This window comes from Nilaparvata lugens, chromosome 2 (assembly GCF_014356525.2).
Source record: "Nilaparvata lugens isolate BPH chromosome 2, ASM1435652v1, whole genome shotgun sequence".
In the NCBI taxonomy this organism is placed as follows: domain Eukaryota; kingdom Metazoa; phylum Arthropoda; class Insecta; order Hemiptera; family Delphacidae; genus Nilaparvata; species Nilaparvata lugens.
In genome coordinates, this window is record NC_052505.1 from 51,734,532 (window position 1) to 51,756,970 (window position 22,439).

General features: G+C 35.3%; 1 protein-coding gene across 1 annotated transcript in view; it reads right to left on the bottom strand.

Moving 5' to 3' along the window:
• Nucleotides 1-22,439, bottom strand: part of LOC111049499 (protransforming growth factor alpha-like) — a 121,915-nt gene that overhangs the window by 76,781 nt on the left and 22,695 nt on the right. The window lies entirely within an intron of this gene.

Below are 22,439 nucleotides of genomic sequence, written 5' to 3' on the forward strand. Positions count from 1 at the left end.
CATTTCAAAATAACCGCCTCACTAAGTATCTACCAACCCCCACCACAACCTATTCCTCCACCTTCACCCCATACCACACATAACCTTGACATATGAGTAGATTCCCACAGTCTGATGATTACCAACAACAGGTCGAAACGATCGTCACTACCAAAGTAAGCGCATTTTCACTTCAAAAGTGTTTTTTTTTTTTAATTCAAGTTTAATAAATATATTTCCGATATACAGCGATATCTCCCCGACACGACATACAGACAGGATTTACTCTGATGAACAATATAAGAGGAGGCTTTGAATTATAACTGTGCAAGGTCTACTGTTCACAGAACTACTAGTAAATTAATGTTGTTTATTATTCAGCATAAATCATGTGTTGGCGCATAAAATCTGTTTGTCTGACAGTCTGTGTGATATGACATCAAAACATTTTTTTTCCTACAGATACCTTGAAAAGTGACCATTCCTGCACTGATAACAGAACGCAAAGAATCACTTTTCCGCACTAGTGCGCAAAGTGAATACTTTGCGTACTCCAGATTTGCAACAAGGCAACACAAAATAGTTGGTGTGTTGTATGGAGGATAAGTGCACGGAAGCCAAAATTGAGTTGGTAACAATGACTGTGGTTAGATTTAGATATCATTTCAATGGCTACCCTACATATATGATAAAATCCAAATCTAGAAAACCAAAACAAGAATAAAGATCATCTAAATCATAATTAAATAATCATCATTTACGAATTCTCATCATTTAATAATAAATAATAGTTCTTTTCTATTGATAATTATTATTTCAACTGCAAGCAATGAGAAAAGTACCAAATATACATTATAAAATTCGAATTTTGAGGTTAAATGAATACCATTCGATATCCATATAAATAAAAATAATAAAAAACATAAGAATACTACAATAAATATTCTCTGTTGTCTATGTTATTTTTAAAAATATTTCTCAGTTAACTTTGAGCATTTTTCTCGGTGATTTAAGCAAAAGTCTAAATTTCTGAATCCTGTTTCAGTACTTTTTAGCTGGATAAAACAAACTTAGGTACAATTCTTCCCACTAGGTCGGTTCAGTCAGTTCAGCCATCTTGCAGTCATCATAATCAGCTGTTGGCATGTATTTTGAATGCAAATTTTTTACTCTATCTGTATTTTTTCTGATTCTTGAATGAATAAAAATGAGAACTTTGGCTGAGAATTTTCAACTTTAATTGGATTATTAATTTTTGATTGAATTAAGGTTGTTATTAATAACAGCATCACACACACACAAACATTTGATGGATTTCAGCCATCATTTTACCGGTAATTACCCACTTTTCATATTGAATGATAACTGTAGGAAAAATTTAATGTGAAATATGTGCGCAAAGTTCCTCTGCTGCACTCAAGAAACCATTCTGCACTCGCCTATGGCTCGTTCGTAAACGTTTCTTTTGGTGCAGCAAACTGTCACTTTGCGCACTAGTTGCACAAATAACTATTTCTTATGCACTTTCAATGTTATTTCTATATCCTGAAGGAGTGAGTCAATTTTGTTGTCCAACGAACTTGATCTGTGAAAAGGTTTTATAGAAATCATGTTCAAAATTTGAAGCTGATAAATCAATTTTCTCTGAAGTTCCTGTCGAACATAAATACAGAGAAAACGCCTTCAGTAAGTCAAAAGTGAGAACTTCGCTAACGCTCGTTCAATTATCATAAATTACAAGTAAATGTGGAAACTTAAGTTTCCACAAGCTATATATACTCAGCCTGAATTTTGAAACCTTGTCAAACTCGAATCGTAGAGGTAAGAAGAAGACGCGCGTTATTTCAGTGGGCTCCTTCTTCGTACCTCACTGATTTACCCTTCTGACAGCTTGACAGAACTTACAATATTTTTTCTGAGGATGATGCCTATGTCTACATAAGCACTAGTCTGATACTTAGGTGATGGATGATGAAGATTTGACCGCCTGTTTTAGGTGGGTTCTGAACCATCAGATTCAATAAGTTTATTGATAAAATATTTTTCAAGATTTGACAAATTGGAGCATATTCTAACTCCATCAATAATGTACCTCTTGGATGCTCCAGTATAAAACTAGATTAAAATTGAAGGAGAATAGAGTCTTGTTGCACTTGCTCACTCCTACTTTCTTGGTCAAACTAGTCTGGGTCACTGTCCTTTCTACTCACTTTCCTCAATCTTACAATTTCTCAATCAAGCAATCTAGAATCGGCATTCAGAGTACGGTAATAAACTCTGACTACAATATCATGGTTATACTGTATTTGCTCGTTTGATGATGATGAAATTATGAAATAATCAAATAATGAAAAGGTTCAGATCGACTTCAAAAAGTTTAAAAAGGTTTATTTAAAAAAACTCATATAACTATCAATAATGAGTTCTTTGCTTTAATATTTTCTTTGCTATAGACTGAATGCGGGCAGCAGTTTAATTGTTTCACATTTTTCAAAGTCAGTGTTTTTTCCCCGTTTCCTCCTAACATTTTTCAAAGTTAGTGAACAATATACGGCTACTCTAAGAGTATTTTTTAAATATGGTAGCTACATGATTTTTAAGATGGTAAACGAATAAATGAGATTTTTCAAGATTATGTATGAATAATCAAATGAAACTTCATACAAAAAATACATGATATTTCTCTCAAGAGGAAGACAAATCTCTCTATACAAAACTTCAAACTTGTTTGAAAAAAAAACTACTCCGTAAACCGACTTCATAATTCCTGAAATATCTCTCAGATGCGACATCTAGAAGGGGACCCATTATTACGAAGCATACCCAGTGTAGGTCTATACGCTGGCATGAACCTATTGCAACGTTTATTGAGGGGGGAAACGAAAAAGAGTGATGGGACAGAAGGTGGCTTCAAGAATGAGAATGAAAATAGAGTAATCAATTATTGAAGTACCCTTTAACATCCAACTGAACAGCCATCGCCAAGTACTTGCATTGTTCCGTGAATATAAATATTGGAAGTTCTTTTGAATAGTAGTGGATCTGTCCCTAGAACGTTCTTCAAGTGTTCAACTCATGTATCAAATAATATTTTGCAAACTTTTGTTGTATTTGCTGCATTTGGTTTCACTCAAACCTATCGCTACAAAATTATGCGGAGAAGTTTTTAATGAATGTATACATTCATTCTAACCTATCGCTACAACATTTTTCGGAGAAGTTTTAATGAATGTATGTATACATTCGTCTTGTGCTTACAACTGAAGGTTCATTGGACGAGTGATACTGAATGAACAATGAATGCACAGTGGATGGTCAATGTCCTTCTTATTAATATAATAATTAACAAACTCCAAACAATTGCACTGGCAAATGCAAAGAATACGTGAATGAATTAGATTTTCAAGTTCTACTTCACAAACGTGTCTCTGCTCTCTCTTTCTCTACTCTAGTATTTTTCTTTCGAACTCCTGTTTACTTTGCTGTTTATCCTTTCAACACCAATATCCCAATCCTCTCTCTCCTTACTCTCTTTCCTTCCTAATCTTCCCTCCTTAACCCCTCTACCCCTACTCCAGCGCACCTTCTCTAAAAAATAATCCACATTGAACTACTAATTCAAACGGTTCATTATAGCAGCTCCATTATTCCATTCTTGCAATAGTGTCGGCCATTCACAAATTCAAGCACACTTTTTCATTCTTCATTCTTTCGTTCCACTAATATTCTCTTCCATTTATATTCCCTCCCGATCGTGTGAGAATGTGATATCGGGGAATACAGTGTAGGCCCGAAAGAAAAAGGGCTTGGATACCGGTACCAGTTCATAATCCTCTTTCCAAAATTCCAACATTCCAAGTATGTTCTAAGGAAGATTGAATACAGTGGGTTCCCCACAAAGTGTCAGTTTTTTTTAATGGGAATCATGAAGTTAATCACAAGGAATGCTGACAGTTCAAAGAGTGACTCTCACTAGAGAATAGAATGACCATTTAATGGGCCGAATTTCAACAGAACATCATGGGGATGACCTCGTTTAGCATTTCAATTTACTGACTGCTTCAACAAGATTGACAATATACCTACAATGCACAGACAGACCACACATCACCTGTTTGCTGGTAATGAACGGCTCTAAACAATGGCCGATTCATGAGCAAATTAAAATTTTCCGCGTGCTAAAGCAATTTCATAATGATAACAATAATGATGATGTTCGCAGGTGACCACGGCTGAGTGATTCATCATAATAACTATACTAACATGCACTTTATAGTGTCAGCATTGACTGAATGGGGAGTATTGATGTTAGAAATGAGGAATACTGACAGTATCAAGTGAATTTCACTGTAGACTAGTCTGGGTTGGCGCTAGCTGTATTCAAACCAAAACAAGATTTTGCCAAATATTCAACCTAATAAGAGGTAGATGTGAAAGGAGCAATCTGAAAGCAATGGAATTTGAAACCTACATACGTATACACTAAGGTTTGTCAATATCAATCCCGGGTGGCTGTCAACTACAGAACGGTAAAACCATACAATTAGGTAAGAATCTGTTTGTCCATGGTAGGCTACCACCCACAAAATCGATTATTCCAAGAATTTGTATGGCCTCATAATCAGAATTCAAAATTTCTAAGAGAAGAAGCTCTGAACACATTCTGACAAGAAGAATGTCATGCTCAAACATCGGAACATGTTCAACCGAAATGACGTAAATCAAGATTTTACTTGTACATCTATTCTTCAATTTCAAGACAGATATGAATATTTGAGTAATCATTTCAGCAAGATGTAAAGCGAGTATCTTGAAATTACAATATAATATCAGAAGAATGTTACCGACTTCAAATTTTGAGAAATTGGTGGAAAAAGAAAACTAGTAAAAAGGTGATTTGTTCAGGGTTTCTTCTTATATCTATTCAAAGTCTAGTCGAAACTGTTCTGTGATGAGACAGAAATAACAAGAATACAAAGTAATTAGAGCACATTTCGGCTTTATCGCAATTACGAGATCTTTCCTTAATTCTTATTATGTTGTTAACATGCAAGGCAATCTCGCCTTCTCACCACTCCCTGATTCTCTCTCTTTCACATCACTGTTCAATCGGTGTCTCCAACTTACTCACCCGTTCATTCACACACTCTCTCACTCTCTCTCGCTCTATCTCTCTACTCATCACTCTCACCAAACTCTCTTTGGTTCACTTCGTCATTAAAGTAAAATAGACTATAATGCTTCTATGTCTTAAATTGACTGAAATTCATGGTTTATGAACTATCGATCTGCAGATTATTGAAACTCAATACTAAGAATAAATATTACTGGCAACAATGTAATCATAGATTATTGAATCATCAAAATTTATTATTAAACATTTTTATGAATGAAACACAGAATTCAATTTCGCATTCAATCCATTTGCACCAATATTACTATTGAGGCTATACAAGCAAGAAAGTAAGCAATTCTCCTCTCTCCAACAACTGCAAGCTCTCTAACTCTCGACAGTTTTCCATCAATTACAATATCGAGGGTGATAACCTAGGAAAATATTTTTTTCTATTATAACCTATTCTGAGGTTGACGGCAAATTTTCCATCAATATCATCAAGTCGAAGTACCATAGGGAAGGATTACATAAGAAAATTCAACAATTTTCCAGTATTTCCAATCAATTAATAGAGTGACAGCTTGGAATGAGAGACAGAGTGGGAGTAAATTAGTAAGTGAATTAATAAGAGAGATAGTGAGTAAGAGAGAGAGAGAGAGATAAAAGGCACACAGATGGAAACAACGTCAAATGGAGAATTTTAACGGCACAAGTAATGGGCCGTTTACCCGCTGATAGCTGCAAAGAGTGCACTAGTTTCTGCAATTATTCTAATTATTCAACGAAAACGACTGCAATCGCTAATAAACGAGGGGAATGAAACTATTGCTGGTGGCTGCAGACTGCAGCAAGCAACGACTCATGCAGCTGCTCAACATGCGCACGCGCGTCTGCACACGTATAAATAATAAAAATGAAATGGCAATAAAATTAGAATTAATCCGCCATTTTGCTCGCCGTGACCATCTCTCATAGACGTCCGCAACGCGTTTTATGTCTCAATTCCCGTTCCACGCCCAATAATTTTGCCCGGATATTGTGCTAAAAGTAGCCAATTACACACACAATTACACACGTGGCCAAACTAACGAGAAAATATTCCCTAAGGGAGATTCGAGCCAAATGTCAAATTTTACCAAGAACTGAAATTTGACTGGAAACGCGGTTGAAAATACGACAGAAACTGGTCGAGGATCTACTTTGTCATTATAATTTGATACAATACGAAATTATAATCATCATTATGAAAGGACCAGTTTTTGAAAGTAGAGCTTGAAACAAGAGTATAGGGTCATTCCGACATTGTTGAATGGGAGGCTTGGTGTTATCTATATAGGATGCTGACAGTTTATAGTAAACAATGAATCTCACTATAGCACCGATTCTATAGTGGTGCATTTTCCACGAGTGGAATAAAAGTTCGACATAGCATTAATCGGCACACCAGTAAAATTGGTTTTCCAAGTCAAATCAGAAATTAGAGATAGCAATCATTATTACAGTGGCCTAATTAATTTTAATATCAGAGAACAGATTAACTATCTTTAATTAACGGCGCTTGATCAAGAAATGCACATCAACTTCAACTATTCTTAATCCAAAATCAATCATTATTATTCGTAATTACGATAACTATCGTAATCATTATTTATTCATTTGTTTGTTTATTTATTCATTTATTTTTTTAGTGATCATTATTTATTCATCAGATTTATTTCTTTATTGTGCAAAACAGTAACCAAACATTGCATTGACATTACTCTTGACTTATCCACATCCTTTCTTTTAGGAATTGATTCTCTGAGCACTTTGGGTATCTTTATTCAATTTATGGAAGAGGGTTTTTCATAGTTTCAAAACAATGATACAGTTATTATTACTGTACGTAATCAAAAGTATAATTATAATGTTATCAATAATATTATATTGTAGAAACTGAAGAAATTATTTCCTAGTTTGTGTTGTAGTTTCTCCAATATGTGAGAGTTAATGGAGAGATAAGATACAAAAAACATGTAAATCTGGAAACTGAGTTGCGTGTTAACAACGTTTTTTACGACATTCCGTCGTGGCTAATTCTTTAAGAAGATGATTTACGTTGATAGGAGTGCGATTTCTAATGAAAGCTCACTTCAATCGGATAGTTGCTGTTCACAACTTAGAAGAGAAATCCCAGATGTCTTTCAGCTTCAATTCAGAGTGCAACAGACAGTAACAACAGTGCAGCCTGCCTGAAAAAGAGAAGGCATGACTTGGGCAGGAATCGACATGGGTTTCCATGAGACGCCGACTTGAATCCTTGAATCGGTGTCGCTTCTGCAGCGACTCTACTCTAGCTGGCTAGAAATTCAGCACTCGTTATTGCATTTTTCCACAATAATTAATTAGCGCAATACCGCCGCGTTCAATGCATGCAGCGAGCACTTGTTTTCTTTTTCTGCTCTGTTCCTGGCTAGTGAGAATGGTGAGTGGCCCAGGAGTCAGACACAGCTACACAAGGCGTCTTGCAGACTCTATCTCAGTGAAAGTGATTGTCAGGACTACTACCTTCATACAGGCTTAGACTGATAAAACATCTGGTGATTTTTAATTGGATGCTACAGAAATGTATTGCAGGAAAAAACAAAACAATACAGAAGAATACAATAAAAAAATTGATTATATTCCCAATAATGTTATCGTGATAACTTTTGATTAAGATAGCATTTGAACATTCAACATATCACAAATATTATTTGCAAATTTCGTTTGGATTATATATCAATAAATTGTAACACTGTATAAAACTATAAATAATATAATTTCAAACAAGCATTTTTTAAATTCTTTTTGACTTGTTCTCAGAGATTTTTGAATTATTTTTGATTTTTCTCAGAGATCACAACACTTTGATAATATAATGATGAATTATAATTCACGTTGAGTTTTGATCAACATGGTATAGAGCCTGTATAATACAGTCATGAATATAATATGTAGTTATGATTAGCGAACATATTAGGGAAACACAACTCTATACATCTTTACAACTAATATATTCAATCATATAAGCAAGTATATTAGTCCTTCAAAATTATTAAAACCTTCGAGCCAATTTTCATGTTATTGATTCACCTAAGGTATTCTATTCTTTAATCGGAAATGGAGTCTGACTATTGTTGTTGCATTGGGCTGCAAAGACAGTAGTGCATCAACGGATTGTTTCTTACACATTTTACATAAAACTTATCAAAGAAGATCAATACACTAGCACACAATGGGAAGTTCACATGCTGTACAACGAATCTTGCTACCATACCACTAAGCACGTTTTACAAAAAAATGGATTTTTTCAATACCAAAATCAGAAGAATATATCCTACAAACTCACACTTTTTGGAAGAACAATCAAATTGATCAAATATAATGAATTAATAAATTGCCCAATGGGCTATGTTGATTTGTTGATTTATTCCAAACGCATCACTAACAGAAAACACTTATTGATAGATCAATTACATTAATCAAATCTGATGCACAATTACAAACTAAGAGATAACTCTTAACAGTTTAGTAAATAAAATTAAATTGTTGGATTACAAAACCGTATTTGAATCACAATCACTGAATAAAATCACTTGTTGAGTAATTCAACTAAATTTATTTGTAATCAAATGTAATTGATGAATCAATATTACGAGATGCAAGGTTGTTCAGTGTTGGAGAGGCAACAGACGATTGATAACTAAGCCAGCATCCATTCGGTACGGAACTACATTCAACACTGGTCTTTAATCTAGTCAGCCTACATTGGCAGCTGTTATTCCATTTACGTCCTTCACAAAAACGTGTCTAGTGGTCCACAACATAACGCAATATTTTGACACAGCAGCAAGTTGCAAAAAAGCATCACACCAGATACCAGATGAGATCTCAAATTTGAAGACAGAAGGAGGAAGAGGAGAGTAGGAGGAGGAGGAGGAGGAGGAGGAAGAGGAGTGAAGGTGTAGTAGGAGGAGGAAGAGAAGCACAGTATTGGCACAAATTACGAACAAGTTCAATAGCCCCCTCCCCCACCACACTATCAGCCTTGAAGGTTGAAATAGAGTTGTGTAATATTGATGATAGTGGCAAGGAAGAGTATTGTATGTGGAATGTGGCTGTGGGGCCTCGCCAATGGTGCAACAATATGAAAGTTTTCAGACAGCTATAGCGAAAATCACTTCACACTGTCAGCATTGTTTAAATGAGAGGAAGTGACGTTTTTCATTGGGAATGCTGACAGTTTGGAGCGAATCTCACTGTTCTCACACATACATACGTATAGTATGTGCATCACAGCGTATAGTCGACAGGCTACGTCATCAGTCGGCCCACTTATCTACAGCTATAAAAAAAGAAATCACCTTTTCCAACTATACGTTCACCTATTTGGCTATTCAGTACGGAAACAATAACAATTTCAACTAAAAACTAGCAATTTCAAGATTCCTCGTTATTTTCGTTTCAAAATTATTGTAATTTTTGTCTCTCAATTTATTCTATGGTTGAGGGTATTGAAGTGAATTCGTATACTGTTTACATAAACTACATATACGATTACTTTCGGTATTGAAAGAGTAAAAGTAACACGACTTCTTCACTTTCTCAGAGTAAAAGTTCAATTAATTCCAATGAAGAAAATGTATAATCAAGCCAATTCCGTTAAAAACATATATTTAGTTGATTGATGAAATGGACTTGGAGCTGCCGGAAAATTTATGGAAAAAGCCTACGAGAGAGTGATTCAAGTGATTGATTCAGCCTCAGAAAAGATGGAGAAGTAGAATAAAGAGATTAACGATAATGGAGAGAAGGAGGAGAGCAGGAGTATGTTACTAACTAAACATGAATTCTAAAAAAAATTATTTTTGAAATTCTACAAACTTTTTGGTTAGGATTGAAAATTGGAATTCTAGAATTGTCTGATCCCTCAACACTAAAAAGGAGATAAAATATGTATAGGCCTAGTAAAATTTACTTTGAACAGTGAGCATTCCTTTCGAATAACTTCAATGCTTTCATTACCACCTATGCTGACAGATTGAGTGAATCTCACAATAATTGATATGACTCAGTTAACGAAGTAAAGGTGCATTTTCGTTTGTGCGTAAATTTCAGCAGTCGACGACGGCAAGCATTGTTGACATTCAGACTGTCTAAATTCCAAGGGTGCTAAAACAGCTGATCAAATAACTTTTCATTATTTGTGTTTATTATTCAAGAAAAAAACTATTTGTAATAATATCAACTTATTGCCATTTGAAAATATAAAAAGTATAAACTAGAAATCCCCCATTAAAACATAATTGAATATTATAATCTTTCAGGTTATTTAGACAAATTGAAAGGGTTAAAGAAAGGAGACGGGGCCGCGCTACCTGTACACTGGGCTATTGTTCTATAAAGGTTCATCCTCCAACTTTCGACTATCACACTCTATTGTCCTCTGAATCCGCTTCATTACCCTTATTAGTGGCCGGAGTGGCCCCGTCTGCTTTCTTGAAGGCAATTTTAGCTGGAAGGGACTCATATTACTTTCCACCTTACCTGTTACTTGTATTCTCACTTTATTATTGAATCTAGATCTAGAATCTAGTGTTCAAGTACTTGTTATTCAGTCATTCCTAATGGTTCATTTTGATGAAACTCATCTTGCTCACAAGCTGTATACAGACTAACTTGAGTTACATACAATTCGTGGTTACACACCAAGTGCGCTATTCATCAGCTGATGATATGTCTATGTAATGTATCTAGTATCATCATGCACACTGAATATAATAGGACGTAAGAATAAGAGTATAAAAGGACGTAATTTTTATTGAAAAGAAATAATACGTTCTTAGTTTGACTAAATTTGTATTAACTTACTAGTAGTTCTGTGAACAGTAGACCTTAAGCAGTATTCTCATACACAAGTACCAGAATGAAACTATAGACCTTATGGAAATACAGTAATAGACTGGCTTCTCCACACATCTCTGTAATCACTTGTCAGCTGATTTATGATGGATAATATTCTATTGTCTGATTTCTACTCCAATATTGGCATATGAAGGAGGCTCTTTTTTACTTTCCTTGCCCTATTATCATAGGTATGTAAAGTATTGCTTTTCGAAAAAAATTAAGGTACCCGAATTTCTAAATTTCTATACGTTTCAAGGTCCCTGAGTCCAAAAAAGAGGTTTTTGGGTATTGGTCTGTATGTGTGTGTGTGTGTGTGTGTGTGTGTGTGTGTGTGTGGTGTGTGTGTGTGTACACAATATTATCTCATCACCCAATTAACGGAATGACTTGAAATTTGGAACTTAAGGTCCTTCCCCTATAAGGATCCGACACGAACAATTTCGAAAAAATCCAATTCAAGATGGCGGTGAAAATGTTGTCAAAAACAGGGTTTTTCGCGATTTTTCTCGAAAACGGCTCCAACGATTTTGATCAAATTCATACCTAAAATAGTTATTGATAAGTTCTATCAACTGCCACAAGTCTAATATCTGTAAAAATTTCAGGAGCTCCGCCACATCAATGCAAAGTATGATTTTAGATTCCCGATTATCAGGCTTCAGATACAATTTAAACAAAAAAATTTAAGTGGAAAAGATTGAGCATAAAAATCTCTACAATTAATGTTCAGTGACATTTTCACCTAAAATTGAAAATAAGCTCGAAATTCGAGAAAATTTGTTTATCCAATAAAGCAAACTGTTGGAAACTGTTGATTCTATTAAATTTTTCACTATGAAGAGATAGCAGACTACGTCTGTCTCCAGCGTTATTGTCCTGTCACCAGCTGGCAGATCTTTGAATAGTAGACTTGGAATGCGCGTGTACACTTGCGTCAGGTGATAAATTTTTATAACGGCAAGGAAAGTTGTGTGAGTGCGCCACACCAGATTTTTCCTTTTATATTATCCTTGAAATGCAAAATTTCCAAAAACCTTGTATATACGTCGACGCGCAATTAAAAAAGGAACAAACCTGTCAAATTTCATAAAAATCTATTACCGCGTTTCGCCGTAAATGCGCAACATATAAACATTTAAACATTCATACATTTAAACATTAAGAGAAATGCCAAACCGTCAACTTGAATCTTAGACTTCACTTCGCTCGGTCAATAATCGATAGTAATGAGTGTGTTTATCCAATCAATGTAGGCTACCACTGTTTTACAGCTGAAAATGCCTTTAAGTAATCAGACTGGGCCACCAATTTATTCCTCGGAGTGGAATCCTTAACAATAGACCACGAAAATGTCGAAACTCATTAGCAGGCGACTACTGAAGGGTCACTACAACTTCTACCTGTTCATCCATTGCTTTCGGCGGCCCCGTCTCCTTTTTTTTACCCAATTGAAATCTACCCAATGTGAAATCCTCACCCTGTCGTGGTCAGCGACGGCAGTTACGCATAAACGAAAACCCTGCTTTAGAGGTAGCAAATGTACACAATTTGGAAGAAGGAACAAAAACTTCTAAACGAAGAATTCGAAAACTGATGAGTATGGTAATATTATTTGGAAAAACGTTATTGAGGGCTAGACTTGAATAAGAGCACATTCTTTTGAGGCTATAAGGCCCAGCAACACTATACAGGTACCCACGCAATATGCCCGCACTGCTCAGTGGAGGCGTCTGCCCAGGTATCAAGTAATGGCTATATGCAAATAAAGTACGCCCAGCATTCTTCTCACTCATACTCTCCTACTTTCTTCTCACTCTTTCTCTCATGCTTTCTTCTCAGTCATTGCCTCCTTGTCTGCGACTCTCATCTCACCGGTCGGAGACTTTCACAATGTTGCTTCACCGTGCTTGAGAGCGCAGACCAGAGCAACTTGGGCTGACTAGGTACTACTTTCCCTCAAGGCTATCTTCTGCATCAGTCCTGCAGACTGGTACGGTGAGATTCCCTGTCAGTATTCATTGTAAATAACATCAATGCTGACAGTTTGAAGTGAAACCCACTACAGCTGACTCCTAATCATCAGTGGATGCTGCAAATGAGTTAAGAACAACTTTGCCTACGCTGCTCCCGAATTCCAAGACACCTGGTGTTCGTAGATGGACACCAACGCCTAACTTATGATACTTAACAAATAACCAAAAATATCTACGATCATTTTCGAAGCTCTTTGTTAATAGGCTAAATGCCAAAGAGCATTTCTATTTGCAAAGGACCTTTGGGTGGAATCGGAAATGTTTAATGTGATTGGAATCTTCAATGAGGAATTATGTGTGTGTCCTTGTTTTTCTTGTTATCTTCAATGAGGAATTATGTGTGTGTCCTTGTTTTTCTTGTTATCTTCAATGAGGAATTATGTGTGTGTCCTTGTTTTCTTGTTATCTTCAATGAGGAGTTATGTGTGTGTCCTTGTTTTTCTTGTTTTGTTTCGCTTTGTCGCACATTATCACCCCATTGATTAAGGCTATTACACTGTATGATCGAGTGAACATTGATTGGGCAAGTAATATGACTTTTGGAGATCGGACTTTACATATGTTGCAATATATGTTGGGCAAGACCATCAACTAGATTTACTTTCATTAATACGCTTGAAAACTATAATCTGCCAAAGCCTGATGAGCCACTATTATGCACGCCTCTATAAAACAGTGATAATACGATACAAGTAATAATTGCAATTCAAATGACCCAGATAATCTGGCATTGCGCAATTACAAATTCAAATGTTGTATTTCATGGACCATCGACTGTCACGATTTGGAAAACTTCTATTGAAGATGTATCACTAACGACTTAAGATGAATGAGCTGTAATAATATCAAACAATTATTTCTATAAACTGTCTGATAAAATGATAAATCTACAATAATTATTTCTTTAAAAAAAGTTAAACAATGAAAAATTTTTAACAAATAATTTGAAATTTTAATAAGAAGGACAAGACCAGTCATTACTGGAATTTGAACTTTAACCCAGACATCAAACTTTCAGCAGAAAAGACTTAGCAATTTTAATTAATAGTAGACGATTAGTTTAAGAAACAAGAAGACCTAGAATATTCTACTGAACCATTCTAAATTATGTCACGAATGATAGAATGTCAAAATTCAGTGGATTTGATACTACTTAACTGCATACGGAAAATAGAAACAGGAATATAAATTTAGGAAATAGAAGAAGTTTTGGGCAATGTCCTGTTTTTTCCGACTATTGTATTGTTTGCTCCTTCCAATACATAAATAATAGTATTAGAATAGTTTCCGAGATTTATCTATATAATAAATTCAAATTTCAAATTTGCAAATTTCAAATTTTCAAATTCAAATTTGTATTGGAATAAGAGAGAGTAGGGTTGTGTTTGTTCGCATCAAAACATGTTAACTTGTGGATTGCATACCGGTAAAACGGGAATGATATAGATTTCCAAATTTTGCACATAGATTCTGAAAATATCAATCTCGTGTAACTCGGAGTCCAAATTTCAATTTTCTTTCTAGATTTTTCAGGATTAATGATCAAATTTCATTCATGCGACATGGAGTTTCTTTCATACGGCATACATTGTTGTAAGAAGTGTTTGTTTAAAAGGAGATTATAATAATATTGTTACAAGACATTCAACTTTGATTGGAGACGTGGCTTAGTGGTAGTACTGGTAGAGCACTCGACTTCGAAGTGAATGTTTCTCGGATCGAATCCCCGAATCTTCCAATTGTTTGTTCTTAATTTTTCCCTCGAAACGTATTATGAATTATTTTTTGAAGGAAGTTGTTTTCATTACGATTGAACTTGGATTTCATCAAATAATAATTATTTAATGTAAAATTTTGCAACCAGTACAAATGAAATTGACATGGGTTTCATGCTGTATCATTGGAATTCTTAAGAAAAACATGAATAGATCACAATAAAATTAGTTTCATGCTGTATCATTGGAATATTCTAAAGAAAAACATGAATACATCACAATAAAATTAGTAATAATTTATATTTTTCAGTTATAATGTACTATCAGACACAAATAATTCGGAGTGAAACGGAAATTGTAGGTATTTTGTTTGGAATTGGGAAACAAAAGGCTGCCTGATTCAAATTGAGGAGGATCTAATCGATACTAAATTGATGTATTGAAAAAAATCAATATGATACTGTTAGTTTTTCGAGTATTACGGTATATCTTCTTCAGTTATCTATCCTATCATATTAAGCGAACAATTTCTGTATTTTTATATCTGGTTATTATGTTCAACGGATCTCGAAAACGGCTCTCACGATTTCCACGAAATTTGGAACATAGTAGGTTTATGATACAAAAATTCGATTGAACTAAGTCTCATCCCTGGGAAAACTCGCTGAAGAACATTAAAAGAATAATTCATCCTTGGAAGAACAGATGTCTGTATAATTTCGTTGTCTGTCGATAACAGAAGATGCGTGTGCCTGTGTGGGAGATCAGCTGTGTAATCATTCAATCAGCTTACCGTATCAGGCTAGAAATATTATCAAAATATTCACTAACACAACCGAATTATTTCAGTTCAGACGGATAGGTGAGGCTTCTAACAGCAATTTTTCATCGAATATTGATAGAATTGAAACAAGGACTCAACAACAGTAGGTAGACCATTAGATCAAGTGTTTAAATATGAGGATAAGGAGGGAGAGGGGTAGGGATTAGTGAGAGTGGACATGGTGTGTTGGAGGAAGAAGATCGGAAGTAAAGGTGAAATGGAAGGGAGGAAGAAGAGCAGGAGGAAGAGGCGGAGGAGGAGGAGCAGGAGAAACAGAAGAAGGAGGAGGAGGACGAGTAAGATGAGGATAACAGATGGGTGTAGAGTAGCCTCCCGATCAGCGGAAGTACACAAGACAGAATACTTGGGTAGCAGCACATGGCAGTAACAAGGAAAGGTCGCGTGGCATGGGGATATACTGACCGGTATCGGATGACAGAAGCACACTAACACAAGCACACTAAAAAGCTTAAAAAAGTATAATGCCGCCCACCAAGTATAAGAGCCACTTTAGTCAGATAACTTTCTGCACTATCAGCACTCCCTATATAGAACATCAATGCATCCCATTCAAACAATGCTGACTGTCCAAGGTGATCCTACTTATCCCACTATCAAATCTACTACTAATGTGAATTGGGGTGAGTGAATTACTATACAGTTTTTTTGCATTGGATGCAATCAGAGATCATCCTTTATCTTCTTAAATTTGAATATACTGTATCACTGTATAAATAAAACTACTGAATTTGATTTCAATATATGAATTTTAATATGTTTTTTGTGCTATACAAACATATTATATTTTGAAATATTCAAAATAGGTTTTTATGGAGATATCTATCAATTGATCGAGTTGGAAGAAAAGCCGTATCTTGAGTTAATCATTCGTATATTTGAGACAACGATGTATTACTGCAGATGAATATTTTTTCTTAATCAGATCTAGTCATTACTTTTCTTTATCAGACCTAGTATTCTTATAACTGTATCTGGGATTGGTGAAATTTTGAAACAAGAGGCGAGGTTAGGTAAGAAGCAGATAACGGGTATTATATTCACTCAATAATGTATTATTTCAGGTCAATTATTATTGCAAAAATTTTGAAAAGAGAGGTGAGATTAAGTGAGAAGAGTAGGAAAGGGGACTTAATAAGCAAGTACTCGAGAAGGCATGCTATCGCAATGTTGCCTGCGTTACATGGCTGCGGTTGCCATATAAATAGCAGTAGATGGCCTCAGGTCTAACTTGCAGCTTAACCTACCCCAACTTCGTGTTCGCCAAGTCCGTTGGACTTTGCAAGTGCTGAATAATATTGCAAGGCCTACGACCCACAACCTCCTTGCAAAGTTGACACGCACGTCTCGATTACTTTTAAAAGCAATCAAAACGTTCGTCTACCAGGGGAAGTGAAATGTTATTCATGAGTTAAATAATAAAGTGAATTGGGTTGATGGAGGCTTACAACTTACAATAGTATTAAATCAAAAGCGAATGTAAAGAGCAGAATTTTATCTTGTAAGATCGGAATAAGTACTGATATTTTTTCTTTAAAAACGATAATGTACCTAATCATCTTTCCCTTGAAACTGAGATTTTACATTTTTTATACTAACAATAGCAAACTTGGTTCTAGTTATAGAGAAACGAAAACTTTAAATCTACAAGAAACAATTTTTAATCCTTCTGTAACCGAATGAAACTGTATCCAACTACAAATCAAAATCCTAACACCCCATCTTTGCAAAATTATAATATTTTGTTTGATTTTTGACTGTTTTAAATTACAAAACATAGAGCTCAATACTACGTAAATATTACAGTAAAAAATTATCTAGCTATCTGTCTAGCATTGCAGAAACCAAGAGTGTCGTGTCATGCTAGAGTTCACGTACTGTCATCTCCTATGAACAGAGTAACCCGTTCCCCCTACTAGCCCCCTCCAAAGACCACACCCCCCATCTTCATAGTTTTGTGGTGATTATTGTGGATGTTTTACCATGCATATCATGACACCACCTGCTAGTGTTGCTACTACCAACAGTCATAAGCTGCTCGGTACACTGTTTTTCTCTCTACTTCATCTTTCTCTCTCACTCCCTCTCTCTCTCCTCAAGTGAGGACCTTGACCCACCGGTTCGAGTCCCGTTGCTTGGTGACAATAATTTTCACTTCCACCTTTTATGATAATGAAATATACATAATCAAAGAATTTGAAATGATCAAGACGTAAGGAGAGATTAGTCATTTGAATAACTTACTACTCTAAGTAATTGCCCTAAGTCTTAAAAAGAAATAAAAGAGTTAGTTCATATTAGGTTACAAATTAAGAGAGGAAAAATAGACTTTCAATGAAAAACATGATTGGAACTAAAAGTCTCATGTTACTTAAATGTATGTGTAGATGGGGACTAGATGTATAGGAATAGCTGCCTCTTAAATTCACAATAGAAAGAAAATAATTCATTCTAAAAGGTTTTTTGCGTAAATATTTGTAATTTTATTCGAAAGAGGATAGCTTTGATGAAGCTGTATAGGAGAAGAGGTGAAAGCAATAACCCGGCCATCGAACCTTCAATGCAAGAACAATAGGTCATCTCGCTCATACATTCGCCACCAGAAACAACGTGAATTTCCCACAGACAAGGAACAAGTTGATGTGGCAAATACGAAGAGAAAGAGTAAAGGAAAGAATAGGGACAGAGAGACGTGAATTAAAACACAGAACACGTTCAAAATGTAATAAATTAATGATGAATGGGCGCATATTTATGACATTTCAACACGATCCGAGGTAGGCGACTGTGTGAGAATGATGATATGCCGGCAGAACAATATGCAGTGTCTGGGTTTTGAGCTCATAGTCCCCACACACGGGGCGCGATTGAATTAGTTTTCTTTTATTTAGATTGTTCGCGATCTGTGTGGGAAGATGCACAGAGCAGTGACACCCAAAGTCCCGTCAACTCTCGCACGCGCACTCACGCAGGCGCCCCTAAACGACCTTGCCCTCCCCCCAAATAACCCCAAACCACCAACACACAATAATATTGTATTGTCAGCCTCCATCTCTCTCGCACTATGAATCTAAAAGCCACACTCATGACAGTGTAGGAGGTTTAAATTTTGGCCAGACAATGTTTTTGTAGCCAGACAAACGCGTCATAGACGAACAGCTGTTTTGGAGGTCACTGCCGACCAGGGGGTCCTCAGGGATGCTCGAAAAAAACTGTTACAACTATCAGTTTTGATAGACAGTTCAGTCGAACATGCAAAAAGATGTTATCCTGAGGTGACATCAATATCCATTACATACTTATATTAATTATTATAAAGAAAAAATATAATAATGATCAGGCGTTTCGATTCGGAATATTCCTTCTCAGTATTTAAACTACAATATAATTATTGACCATCTTTGGTGATAAGTGATCACCAAAAATTTGTAACAGGAAATTGATTGAAACAGAGATGTTGTTGAACTTCTTCATGGATTAACAATCACAATTAATATTAACAATTACATGTGGAATAGACAATATCTGAATTATTCTTCCACCTGAATTAAAACTCTACAATCCACTTAGAAAACAGGTGAAACTTGAGACTGTTTCCATATCCAACATTTCTCAAATATAATTCCTCAATCTACAGTGAAATTTTAGAACAATTTCACTGCACACAAGACAGCATCTATGTATTAGAGCACCGCTAGAGTGAGATTCAACTGTCAGCATTAATTGAATGGGAAGCATTGATACTATGCAAGGGGAATGCTGACAGTATCAAGTGAGCCAGCAGCTGAGCCGTGGCCGCTCCATTCTATTTTAATCCAATTAACCAATAATTAATATTAATCACTATCTACGGATCGGCCGCCAGTAATCGTTCAAGAGCATTTTTCTGCTTCGTGGAGAAGGGACTGACCGAGCCGCGAAAGTAGTGCAATATTCCTGAAGAATTCCAATCATCTCCCCTCCATCAAAACAATTAATCCTCTTTTTATTCTAATTCCCCACTCGATCATCTTCTTCAATCTCCTTCTCCTCATTCCCCTACTCCTTTTCTTTTTCTTCTTCTTATCCTTCTACTACTTCTCATACCCTTTCTCATTTTTCTTATTCTTTTTTTTCTTCCCCTTCTCAGCCTTATTGCAACAATTAATTAAATTCGTTCCAGTTAGCAATGCGGCCACACCAATAAGGCTGCTTACCTCATTGGAAAATCGTTTATTATACCAAAAAGTGGAAGTTTTCAACAGAATGTTGTCATCTCAGTTTCATGGTAGTCTGTTTTCATCACAGTATTTTTGTAGAATGAGGTTCTGACGGTGGATCAAACAATATTTATCACTACTTCAAAAGCTATATTATTTTTCAAATATTATTAATATTGTTGCAATTGCGGTAAGGGGATAGTCAAATCTATTTTCAGTACTTATCATGCAATTGAATCTGAATCTATGAATAAAATATGATAATTGGAATAATTTCGTGAAAAATGATTCGAGGATGAGGAAGTCTCATGTTCAAAGTTCAACATGATTGTCAATTACAACTCCCAGAACAAAAATCTGAATATCTGCCATTGCAATAGGATATTTTCTTCTCGTGATCCACAAGCTCGGTTGAAGTCTTTTTCAGATAGATACAAACTGAATTATCACTTTCAACATTACTGTGGAAGCATTAGAAAAGTCGCAATATTCACTTTGAAGTGTCAGCATTCCCATGCTGACGGATGCTTCCCATTCAACCTAGACTAGCCTATGTTGACAGTTTGAAATAATGAATCTCAATAAAGTAACATTTATAAGGCGGAAGGAGAGGTCTATTCCAAATGACCAATGAAACGAGATGAAAAGTGGAAAACAGACATGAGCGGGACAAGGACAAAAGAAAACTGCACTAACGACGGAGCATCAAATTACCTTGCATTTCTTTCAAATTATAATTGAACGTTGCAACTCCATAATTTTCCGTCCGATAATACATTTCCTTCTCCAGCCATAATGCACTAGGTTCACGGCGAAGCAGCCATCACTGGGTTTGCAAATCAACGAGATAACAATGAGAACTACTCAACAATATATTCTCTTTCTAAAAAAATATAGATAATTCTTGAACATTCTGCGAGATACAGCTCTGAGCTCTCCACGTTAATTGTTTATATATTCTGATTCTTGAATAGTGATTTTGTAAAAATAAAACAAATAAAGTACTGTTTTAATTCGTCAATATAATAATAAAAATGTGGAGAAGGTGACTAGAAATTCACCTTTTATCGATTTTATATTGAGGAATTTGATTCTTTCAAAGATTTTTCGAATTCACAAGAGAAATATATTATTAATAAATAATAATCTTATTATTCTTCCCTTATTATTTTATCTTTCAATGTTATTACATTAGTGTTATTTGCATTGTAAATAAATAAATAAATCTATTATTTTAGTCCATGAACTCAGTAAAATAGTCATTCATGAGTAATCGTGTTCAATCCAATTGAATTGAGAATTCACTGATAAAGAAATTATTACAATAATATTATCACGGAGAGAGAAATTTTAGAAATTTGAAAAACACCAATATACATTATTTAATGAGAACTGCATGACTTGAAGACATGAAAATCAAATATGTAAAATTTAATAGATAATAGAAGGATCCCAGCACATAAAAATCTCAACAATAATTTACTGTATATCTGTAAAAAACTATAACCGAAGATAACAACTGTATTAGAAAAATAATAATAAAAGCAAATAATTTGAGGAATAGATTACTGTTGTGCATGCACTGTATGACATATGCCACTAACCTATGGATGAGCTATCATAAAAACTGCCCAGCATAGAACAATACAATCAAAAAAAAGATTATCCAGCTCAAGTTATTCAGAGAAAATTCGCCGTAGCTTACACACAATGGTACGAGGAGAGCAATTCGTGACTAACTGCAAAGCCAAAAAAGGCAGTACAGTCGTAAAATACTATTTTCATGACTTTACCGAAAAATATAAATACAGTAATAAATTAGGTAGGCCTGTAGAATGATTTTCAATCAAAAGACGATCATTTCAATCACTCAACTAGGACATATTCTGGACAATCATGGGAAAAGGACTAGAATGATTTCCAATTAGAATGAAAGGAACTATCACAAGCAAAATAATATAAGATTAAAAGCTATTTATCACAAAACACAGTAAGTTAATAGTAGAATAATGTTGAACTGAAGATGATCAAATTGCCAATAATATTTCATGTATTTCAATAATGAAGATGGGAATGATACCACATACCAGGTATGAATATGTTAGAATAGTCAATTATAAAAAATATAACAATTATTCTAAAAAAAATCTACAATCCGGCTGGTTACGTATACTACCATTATTTGAACATACAGTTTATGTATAATATTATGTTAAAGCCTACGGTACCGGTGTATTCTTCCAACTTGAAAAACCCCATCTTGTGAAGTTTCAGAAAGGGTATGGATTTGAGTAGACACTGGTATATTACTAAAGTGAGATAATCTTGTTTCTCGATCTCTTAGCATCAACACCCTCCACAATACACACACACACACACACACACACACACACACAACACACACACACACACACACACACACACCATCCCCCTCTTCCTATTCAACACAGGAACACAGAGATCTCGAGACGACGCAACTCTCCGCTCTTCATCTCTTCTCCACTCCTAGCTCGCACCTCATCCTCATCATCCTCCCCGAATTCCTGTTCCTCCCACACCGGATGGCGCCTACTTCCCGTGTACACACAACAACAACAACCAAAACCGGGAAATAACATACGAGAGACT